Source organism: Eucalyptus grandis, chromosome 9 (assembly GCF_016545825.1).
Source record: "Eucalyptus grandis isolate ANBG69807.140 chromosome 9, ASM1654582v1, whole genome shotgun sequence".
Lineage (NCBI taxonomy): Eukaryota > Viridiplantae > Streptophyta > Magnoliopsida > Myrtales > Myrtaceae > Eucalyptus > Eucalyptus grandis.
Genome location: NC_052620.1, coordinates 30454486 through 30466115, shown reverse-complemented (window position 1 = coordinate 30466115; position 11630 = coordinate 30454486). Strand labels below are relative to the sequence as shown.

The window sequence follows — 11630 nt, the reverse complement described above, 5'->3', positions numbered from 1 at the left end:
GATGCAAAGCTTCGCGATGGGATTTACATACTTCACTGCACGAAAGATCACAACCACGGGTTGACCATGACTGAATCACAGAACTTGGTAGCGAAATAACAGAGAATTTAACCTCCAAACACCTGCTGTTTCCAGGATACGAGGGATCCCATAGAGAAGGAAGAGTACCTTGAAAGGATCCGAGAGACGAAGCGAGGCCGCACTCCTCGAAGTTCACGAGGATGCTGTCTCGTATTACTTTGGATACGTTGAACTGAGTGAGTATGATGGGGTATGATGGGGTCATCTACCCCGAGCTCTCGCCATTCCAAAACCTAGCAACGCAGAGGGGTGCATATGACAACCACCCGTTTCTTTCCAAAAACAATTTTTCCATTCCATACTTATTTATTTGGATCCAGGAAAACCTCCATTACCATGTACCGGTTCTTGAATCCCACCATTATCTCCGGCCTCCGCCACCGTGACGACCGCCTCCGCCGTTCCAAAACCCTAGCAACGCAGAGAGTCTTCGGAGATGATGAAGGAGGGGGCGTTTGACTGTCCTATGAGCAAGAAGAACCGGACGGAACCGGAGCTGGTAAATATCAGTCCGGTCCCGGTTCCAGGTGTGGACCCATCCACCGGACCGGACAGATAGCTTTTTTCTTTTTCTAATTTTTATTATTACAAAAATGAAAACCCAAATTAGTTATATTTTATCCGAAAAACCCTAATTAGTCTATGCGACAAACAAAGAGCCTATTTTTCGATAAAGCATAAGACGGCCAAGTTGCGAACCGAAGAGTGGACGCAGTGAATTTAAAACCGAGCAAAAGAAGAATGGAGAACAATATGGAGGTTGAGGGAGACCAGAGAATTGGAGAAAAGCCAAGTCAGCAGGGCAGGTGACGACACGTTCCGAAATCTCCAAGCCACTCATCCGGACTGCTCAACCAGAACGCAACGGAGAAAGATCAAAGACTGAGTCGGTGAAAGATTCAGCAGATCGAAGGGTGCGTGGAGGGGTGCTATGAGAGATTGAGAGAGGGAACCTTGAGAATGGGCGATGGAGATGGAGATGGAGGGAGTCACAAACGATCTCTCAACACCTCTCGCGCCAATCAACTCGCCGTCCATATCCTGCTGATCCTCACCCGCAGTTCTCTCCTTCACCATCACGAATGAAATCGTCTTTCCTCCTTTCTCTTTCGAAATGGAAAACAGGAAGGTCTCAATGGACACTATTTGAATTTTTCAAAAAAAAAGAAAATAGAGACCTAATAAGCACAAAAGTCCGCGGATCTACTCTTCTATATGATAAATTGCCATTTCGTAGCACCACCACGACACCGATTTCCTGACAATTAGACCTTCTCTTTCTGCTGCTTGCCACTCCGAAGAAAAGGAATAAAAACCTTCTATTGATTGAGTCAGTGGGCAAGTGAGCTGATCTCGCCTTTGTTGATTCGCTTGAAGAGAGTTCTCACTATCGCAATGTAGCAGGGTTTGTCTGCTCCGGAGAATGCCACTTAAAAAAATCGAGTTCCCGAGAAATCCGTCAATAAATAACGACTCTTATCCTAGGTTTGGCATAGCCGCCTAAGGAACCAAGGAGGACGAAACAATAAGAAAAACACCAGTTCCCGGACCCACTAGGGAGCCGAAACGGGCCGGCGGTTCCCAGCCACGAGGGAATCGGACAGGACCAATTCCGGTCCGGTTCCGATCAGGACCGGGTGGACCGTTCACGGTTGAATCGGCCCACCACCCCTAATTTTTATGGCCCATTGGGCCTTTGACAGAAAAGCTCAATTGGGTGAAGCGAGTGTGGGCCTGACTTTCCCCGAGCCAGCGAGCCCTCGAAGGCCCACCGACCATCTCGGCGCCCGTTCAATAAATCCAGTTGACCGGGCGCACTTTTATGTCTGTCCACGACGCGGAGGGCGACACGTGGAGGGCGAGGATAGGGCGAGACCGTTCAAAAGTTCACCCACCCCCACCTTCATTTTCTCCCAATCAGGCCCTCTCCCGTGCCCTTCCTTCCCCTATAAATACTCCGTTGACTCCCCTTCCCCTCTCCGCTTTGCTTTCAGGATAGAGAGAAAGAGAGCGGGGGAGAAGAGGAAGGCGCTGACCTGGTGAGTTCCGAGGAGGAGGCCGAGGCGTTCCGTGGCTCGACGAGCTGGTGAGCGGCTTCTCGTTTCTGGGTTCGATCGGATATTTTCATGTGATTTCTGGGTCTTCTTTCTTTCTGGTCGTGGTGATGTGGGTTCGGCCGTAGAATTTGTTGGTTTCTGGTCGTGTTGCCCTGAAGAGGGTCTTCGTTTCTGTCGTGTGTCTTGTCCGTGCGATGCTTTTTGGGCATCTTTTGCCTTGGAATGATTTTGTTCTGCCGGCTGCGCGCTCGTGTGGCGTAGATCTGGTGGGGATATCTTAGCTGGTGTTCCTAATTATGGGTTGGTAATGGAGGAGGATAAAATTGCTATTTTGAGACCGGGTCTGCGAGGATTAGCCATTTGAGTTGGAGCTGCGATTGTGGTTCGAGGGGAAACTGACCCATCTCTGCTTTTTATTAGCCAAACACCCCCCCCTCTGAGTCTCCAAGGAGAAATTTGAGATTTTGGCTAAATTTTGTCTGTTCAGCTTTCGGGTCTTTCTCTCTCTCTCTCTCTCTCTCTCTCTCTCTCTTCTCTCTCTCTCTCTCTCTCGGAATGGTGTCCAGTATAGGTAAAGAGAGCAGCTGGGACCTGTATTTGCCTTTTTTGGCCTTTGAATAGCTCTGTCGTCTCCAGCTATTGCTTATAATCTGCGACCCTTTGAGCTTTCCCTGCTCATTTGGAAAATGTAGCCGTGCACCGCACCCCACAAGACTTCGTCACCCGCGGAATTATCTTTGAATCGTCTCATGCAAGTGTCTAGGACCAGCTGATGTTAACTCTAAGCTGATAACTGCAGTTACTTGACCCAAAAATAAAGAAAAAGAAAAAAAAATCTTACTTCTCCTTATATACCCTTGAATCCATCAGTTTAATTCATCGAGAAAAAAAACATATATGGAGAGAGTCGAAGGAAGAACCATGGTCATCCATAAGCTTCTTTTGAAAGTTATGGTGCTTGGGATCATCATATTGGGTCCATACCACAATCACGCAGCAGAAGCTCTTGATATAATCACGAAGCCCGGATGCCAAAGTTTCTGTGGAAACATCTCGATTCCATTCCCCTTTGGATTGAGTGACAGCAGTCCTGACTGCCACCTCAATTCCACGTTGTTTATTGTCAATTGTGATTACTCTGTCGACCCTCCCATACCTTACTGGTTAGACTTTCAACTACGTGACATTTCCGTCGAGGACCATGAGTTGCGAACTTATTTTTGGACCGCTCAAGACTGCTATAACTCTTCCGGGCTCGATAGGTCTTCGAGTGCTTATCCACGGTTCATACTAGCTTTCCCCATGTCCAGCACCAAGAACAAGTTCACTGTCATCGGTTGCGACACGTCAGCCTCCTTACATAACACCCGTCAACAGTTCTCTTTCGGGTGTATGTCTTCGTGTAGCAGCGATTTGGATGTTAGCAGTGGGTTGTGTACCGGTATGGGTTGCTGTGAGACGAGCATCCCTAGGAACTCCTATGACTACAGCATCTCAGTTACGAGCTTTTCCAATCATTCCAAAGTCCTGGATTTCAATCCTTGCAGCTATGCCTTTGTCGTCGAAAATGGCTTCTACAACTTCTCGGTTAGTGATCTTAGGCAGCTTAAGCATTTCCAATCCGCTGTAGTTCTCGACTGGGCAATAGGGAGTCAAAAATGTGAGGACGCCAAAAAGAACAGCACGAGCTACATGTGCAAAAACAAAACCACTTGCACTGACGCAGAAAACGGATCTGGGTACAAGTGTGCTTGTTTAGAAGGTTACCAAGGCAATCCTTACCTTGTGAATGGTTGTCAAGGTATGTTGATAACATAATGTTTAACTTGTCCTTTTCATTGATGTGATCTGAGAATATTAGATACATTTGATGTGTGTTTAATTTGTTTAGATATTGATGAATGTGCGGATCCAATGAAAAACCCATGCGAGGGAAAATGCCATAATGTTGATGGGAGTTATACATGTTCATGCCCAAAGGGTTATTATGGTAATGGCGAGAAAGGCAGTGGAGCTGGACAGGGGTGCACTGCTAAACCATCAAATTTAATGGAGATTTTGGTCGGTAAGTATTTTCATTTTACTTGGAGTGCACAACTCGAAAAAGCGTACTGTTTTAGCGTATTTGGAGAATATATAATTTGATATCTTTGTGGTGTAGGAGAAAATAACTATTCACAGTTCCGCCCGATTTTTCTCCCTCCGTCCTTGCTTGAAAAAATTTAATATGAAACTTTCAATATCCTTTTCACTGAAGTTTCCATGCGGAAGATAAACGAGATTATCTGATATATTGAGTACATCACGTGTTACAAAGTGCTTCATTCAAAAATAGATTAATTTCCCTCATGTCGATGTCTGTATTCTTATTCTTAGAGCGTCTTTTGACCTGGTGACCTTGGGTTTTAGGTAAATATAAAAACATTTCCCAACGATTGCGATCACGTCACGAATATTAAACACAGTTTTACGACATGTGTGACTTCGGTATTTAATCGGAGGGAAGTTAACCTGTCTCAGGCAACTAGAGATCCGTTGTCACGTGAGAGGTACATCATGACCTTTGGAAAGGGCCTAATTCCCCTGGAAACCCTCATTTAAGTCTAGTCTAATTTTATACCTAACTTTTTTTGTTTCGAAAAAAAACCCCAAATTTTAGGTTCTCTGCTCCCAACTTTTCTTTGTCCAATAACAAACTCTAAACTTTTGGTTTAGTGCCAAATCTATCATGAACTTTTTTTCTCTAATGAAAAATCATAAATTTTTACTCGTCTCAATTCTACCCCTAATAGCCTTCTATCCAAAAATCACCGTTAGTCATACCTAATTTTTTTATTTTTGAAGATAATTTTTTATATCACTTTATTAGTGTGGATTTGTTATCATAGTAGAAATGTCACGTGAAGTTGAGATTAGATCATGAGGGTAGATTTGAGAATAGATTGAAAATTAGTGATTTTATTTTAGACAAAACAAAATTTGGTGTAGATTTGGGATTGAACCTTAAGTTTAGACAACAAATAGTTTGGGGGAGATTTGGAATTAGGCCTACTCTTTAGGATTTTTTTAGACAAAAAAAGTTGAGAGCAGAATGGGGATTAGATTTAAAATTGGGATTTTTTGGGGAATTTGGCCATTTAGAAAGAAAGGAGGGCAAAGTTGGTGGTCGCAAGAGCGGTAGTTGGGACATTAATGAGGACTTGTGTTGGCGAAGGCTGGTGGAGACACACTTAGGGATGGCTATTTAATCGATCCAAGCGGAACATATATGCTTACTACCTGCGCCCAAATAAAATTAGTGAAAACCCATGATCAATGGATTTTGTGGCCGAGATTTGGCAAAATTCACGTCCAGGACAGGGGGAGGAATGGATATGCCTAGCCATCTTTTCCTTTTGTTCGTTCTTTATTCCTCCTAAAGATTCCGAGTTCAAGTGCTGTTGGATATATTCTTTCCTCATTGAACCGTGAAACCTTTACATGATAAAGCATAGCTTAACACCTTACAAACAGTAGAGATGGACCCGATTATGGCCCGAGATTTCGAATGTGCCAAAATAGAACACTGACTTTGATGGTAATCCCAAATTTGGCATGCCATTGGCTTTAAATATTTACACAATTCTAGCACACCAATATTATCTTTTCACTACTTGTGACACATTATTTTGTCCTTGTCCTCTTAGGCCTTGTTTGGTAACCATCCAAACATGGCAAATTCTGATTTTTTGTTCCTAGAATCAGTTTGGGCCTAAAATCGTGTTTGGTAAAATTTTTGTTTCCGAGAATAGATTAGAGTGGAATCAAGAATAATAAAAAAAGTTGATTCTTGTTTCGAGGAACAAATTTGAGAATCAAAATCAACAATTCTTCTTTTTCTCTCGGCCATCTTGTGATGGTCGTCCACCATCGCCGTTTGTTGTCGCCGAGGCGCCATCCGCCGGTCGCCGCCGCCGGCCGTCAGTTCGGCGAGCTTGTTGGAGGCTCACTAAGCTAGGGCGAGGTCTCGCGAGCTTGTTGGAGGCAAGCCTAGCCACTAGCAAGGCTCACCGCCGGTTGCCATCGGCCTCGCCGGATCTAGCGAGGCTCGGTGAGAGCTTGGCCTCTCCGAGCTAGGGTGAGGTGAGGCTCGCTAGAGGCAAGCCCGGCCAGGCGAGGCTCGCCCATCACTGTGATCTAGCGTGGTGAGGCTCAGCCTCACCAGAGCTCGCTGGTGGCTAGGCGGGCCTCGTCGGGGTTGGGCGAGGCTCGCATAGTTTCGACGAGGCTCACCCAACCTCGACGAGGCTTGGCCTCACCGGAGCTTGCCGGTGGCGGGCGGACCTCGCCCGGGGCGAGTGAGGCGAGGTCGCCCAATCCCCGCCGTGGGGCGGCGAGGCTTGGTGAGGTCGCCTATCGATGACTAGGTAGGCCTTGCTTAGCCCGACGAGGTATTTTTGCCATTGGTGAGGTCGAGCCTCAGCGGGACTAGGTGAGCCTCACCCAGCTATCGATGAAGGCTCGGCGATGAGGGCTACCCTCGGCGAGGGCGGCGATGCTTTGGTGAGGTTCCGGCCGTGGGCGACCGACCACGCAGAGAAAGAAGAAGAATATGAGAAAAAGGAAAAAAAAAAGAAAAAGAAAAGAAAAAGAGAATAAAAAAAGTAAAAAGTAAAAAAAAAAAAAAAAAATTATTTAAAAATTAAAAGAAATTGATTTGGACTTAATTAATGAGTACGGTACGGAATGTAATTCTATTCAAGAATAAAAATTTTGAATAGTTATCAAACGGCTTAAAATGCTTAGAATCAATTTCCGGGAACATAATTAAAAAGAATCATTTCTAATTAGAATCTACGCCAGAGAATAAAATTATTACCAAATGCGCCATTAACGTTGTTTCTATCTTCTTAGAATCATGAATTGTGCTCATTGATGTTTATTTAACTAAACATTATCGGGAGAATGGTGATGGGATAATGAAACTTGTCCTACACGAGGGATGAGGTGGGTATGGAACATCTTTACTAGTTTTAAGTCGGGGACGGGGTTGTAGACCCCGTTCTTGTCCTTGTCCTGGCCTACCTCATTGTGTTCAAGTACATGCTCGATTGCTTCTTTTGCTGGAATCCCATTTTCTCAAATGCTGTAAGCGGTAAAATGAAGAAGGTGATTGATTGAATTGTGGATTTGCATGTGTTTTTTTTTCCTGAAAATATTGTTAAAAAAATCCTAAAACTTATTTTAGGACAATTAAATTCTAAACATTTTAATTATGCTAATTTATTTCTAAATATTTTGAAAACTTATTAATTTAATCATAAATCTTTCAATTGTGTCATTTTGATTTTAAAACATTTGATGATTTGCTCATTTAATTAGATTATTTTTGTATTTTTTGAATTCTTATTTTATTTTATTTTTTAAATTTTCCCTTTTTCTCTCCATTAGGCCTTTAGAATGGTTGGCTCGACCACCCTCACCAGCCTAGGCGTGAGCATCCCTTGCCTAAGGTCAACGATTGTGTCCTCACTTGAGGCCGATGGAGGGAAAAAAGGAAAAAAAATAAAATTAAATAAAATAAAAAATGCAAAAATTATCCCCTTTAGTGCAAGTTGTGCTATGTAGGATGGTCAATTTTAAAGCAAATCATTAAAAAATTTAGGATAAAATTGATAAATTATTAGAAGTTTTAGAACTAAATTGGCATAATTAAAAAATGTATGATTAAATTAACATGTTGTCAAAAGGTTTATAATTAAATTATCATAATTAAAATGTTTATGATTAAATTAATCGTTGAATAATTTAGGAAATTTTGGACAATTTACCTATATTTTCATAGTCTATGCATTTAGCAATTTGACTTTTTTTTTAAAGCACTTGTTCAAATTAGTGGAAGCTAATTTGTTGACGATGAAGGAGAAATTTGTCACCTAGCAATTCGCGTTGACTTTTTCTGACAGGGGTGGGCACGGGCATCGGATCCATGGTGTTGCTTTTGCTTTGTTGGTGGTCGTACAAATATATCGGAAGAAGGCGTGAGGCAAAACTCAAACAAAAATTCTTCATGCGAAATGGCGGATTTCTGTTGCGACAACGCTTGTCTTCTGTCGAAGACAATCACATGGAGAAGGGCAAGTTATTCACCTCAACGGAGTTAGACACGGTTACGGATCATTTTAATGAGAATCGAATATTAGGTCGGGGTGGTCAAGGAACTGTTTACAAGGGAATGTTGATGGATGGAACAATCATTGCAGTCAAGAAATCCAAAGTTATTGATGCAGAACAAGTCGAACAATTCATCAATGAAGTTGTTATTCTCTCTGAAATCAATCATAGAAATGTGGTCAAGCTATTAGGATTCTGTCTAGAGAGTGAAGTCCCTCTTTTGATATATGAATTTATTCCCAATGGAACTCTCTACCAATATCTTCATGATCCGGATAGAGAATTTTCTATCTCGTGGGAAATGCGGTTAAGAATTGCCAATGAAGTTGCCAAGGCTCTTTCATATTTGCACTTTGATGCAGCCATATCAATTTATCATCGTGATATCAAGTCATCAAATATACTTTTGGATGAAAAATATCGAGCCAAAGTGGCGGATTTTGGAGCTTCCAAATCGATTCCCATTGACCAAACACACTTGACAACAATGGTGCGAGGAACCTTTGGATACTTGGACCCTGAGTACTACCAAACAAGTCAATTTACGGATAAAAGTGATGTTTATAGCTTTGGGGTTGTCCTTGTCGAGCTACTAACCGGAGAAAAGCCAATTTCTCAACTAAGGGCAGAAGAGTATAGAAATCTAGCCTCGTACTTCATCATTTCGATGGATGAGAACCGTTTGTTTGATATTCTTGATAAGGAGGTATTAGACAATGACAATGAAAAGAAATTATTGCGATGTCCAACTTAGCAAAAAGATGCTTAAGACTTAATGGAAGGTATAGGCCTACAATGAAGGAAGTGGCAACGGAATTGGAGCGAGTACAATCACTACGAAATCCCATGGTCATCCAACAAAATGAAGAAGAGATTGATCGCATTAGAACTGAATCTATTTGTGCTTTGAGTGCGATTTCCATGGGGATGCGATTAGAAGCAGAAGTGGAGTTGACTTCAATGGATGAGGATCAGTCACTCTTAACACCGAGATGAAGATGCATTCGGTTGTCTCTGTCCAAATTTCTGTGATATGAGACATCGCAATGTCCTTATTTGCCTTTATACATGAGTTGCAGTGTTGATTATACTAAGAAGTGCCCAGAAACAATATAAGAGATTCATAAACCCTTTTGATGTGCTGTTTGTATGTCTAGCATCTGCGACGACCATATTATCTCTTCTTGATTTCTTGTAAATTTGCTTTAGCTTTCCACTGGGGCTTACTATTATATCAAGAAAATAGCCCCCTTACCAAAATACCCTAATTAGCTGTTTTTGAAATGTTTCATCACTGCTTTATCAGCCATGTACTTCAATCTTGAAATATTAGTCTCTTTCCACATATTTGTGTTTCCCATTTCTTCGTATCGTATCAATGATTACTTTCCATTGATTGATAATCCATATATTTTGCAATAAGGCGATTTGATTTCTAGTGTTGATTTCTAAGTAAAGTGAGGTGTGTGCACTTTTACTGGTCTATGTAAATCAATGACCATATGGAATATGTTTATATGGGTTTTACAAGTAAAAATGTTGATTTGATTATTTCTCACAATTGGACTCCATACTACTTCAACTGAATTCTTTCGTCTACTTGTATTTCGCCACTCCCCAACTCAATTCCTTTGGTCTTGTAATATGTATTATGTTCTGCTTATTAGAAGCTAAGTTTATTTCTGATAAAAGAAAAACTTATTGTACATTGAAAGTACCTTACATGTGCTTTTTACCTACTCCATCAACATGCTCAAATTCCCTGGTGCATGTCTGCCGTTAATTTTATGAGTAGATTCACTCATTTTAATGCATCCGTAATAATTCACTTAGATTATAGTAGACACAAAATTGACACGTATATTTCTTTGACTTTTACTATGATTCTCATATACTTATCGTTTAAGCCATAAATTATATACATAAACGCGAATGGAGTTTATAAGTGATGGCCTCATCTGTTTTATCCAAATTTATGTTTGGTCGGGAGCTATATATTAGTTCAAGAGACAGTGTGTACCTGGCGTTCCAATATCCAAAATGGGCTCACCATGCACGTATTGTATTCATTATAAGTTTTTCAAAATCTTTTAACAATTTAAGTTGCATCTTATGTCTCAACAATAGATATGTGCAAAATATTTAAGTGCAAATATCTACACATTGCATTTCAACGGATCTGTTGTTACTGTATTAGGCTCGTCATGGGCAAACTGTGTTAGTAAGAGCTCTTAAAAAAGTTTCGAACTATAGTTACATATTAGGTCTATGTGTAGACATACAGGAATTTTTTAGTGCAAAATATAATATGCATGAATTTTCTAAGTGCAAAATGTAACAAAAACTAAAAGGTAGATTGGCAGGGAAAAAAGGCAACTTCTCTAGAAAGACATGTAGATTGGCATATGATGTTGAAAATAAAGATAAATATTTGTTGAAAAAACGTCTCACAGTTGAGGGCAACTGCCAGGTCGAGGGCTCGTCACATTTTGGTGCAATGAAGGCTCCATTGAAACCTCTACTTGACATATATCTCTCTATTTATCTATTTATGCAGTCGTATATGAATGCACCTGCTCAAAATATTTTTTCTTAGCAACCTTTTCTATGTTGGATTGACTATGGCTAATGACAATAATATTTCAAGACTTCAACATTAATTAGAGATACCGGTCCTCTAAAGTTGTTGATCACAGTTACTTCGATCAGGTCTCCGTCAATCTATGTTACAACGTCAAAATTTTCCTTAACTCCGAAGGAACAATTGTGTAACCTCAAGGAGTACTAAATCAAACCCCCTCCCAAAAAGAGAATAGAAGCAAAATCACTTGTGACTGATGTCCTTATTCATAAGAAATTATTTAAAAAGTTTTAAATCTCTTGTACGGCAGCCAAACCATCGCGGCTACCAAAGGTCACTCTCAAAAGTTTCTCTCTTCTTTGCATACAAATTTGAGCACTACAAGAGGAATAATAAGTAATTTGAAAATTCAGACTTTGGAATTTTCTTTCATGCCCATCCACGAATGAATTGAAAAACCTCCTTAAATACTTCTGTGCACCTTTGATTGTCGACACTTTCTAGAGTTATTCTTCCAATCATCCCGTTGGACAAAATCAATCAAAGGAGATCTTACCGTTTGAAGATTGAGATGAAAGTCCGATGATCTTAGTTGCCCATACAATCAAGATTTAGGTTTTCATAAGTAGATTCTTTTCAAATAAACTTGCTTTCCAAAATGATATTACCGTTCTTGATTGATTTCGATAATAATATCCAAAGAAGGTAAGTAAGATTTTCATCCAGAAGGCCATAAATATCATGTTCGTACTGAAGCC

General features: G+C 41.0%; 1 pseudogene; it reads left to right on the top strand.

The window, feature by feature from the left end:
- Positions 1-2078: 2078 nt before the first annotated feature.
- Positions 2079-9651, top strand: LOC104452334 (annotated as a pseudogene).
- Positions 9652-11630: the final 1979 nt, after the last annotated feature.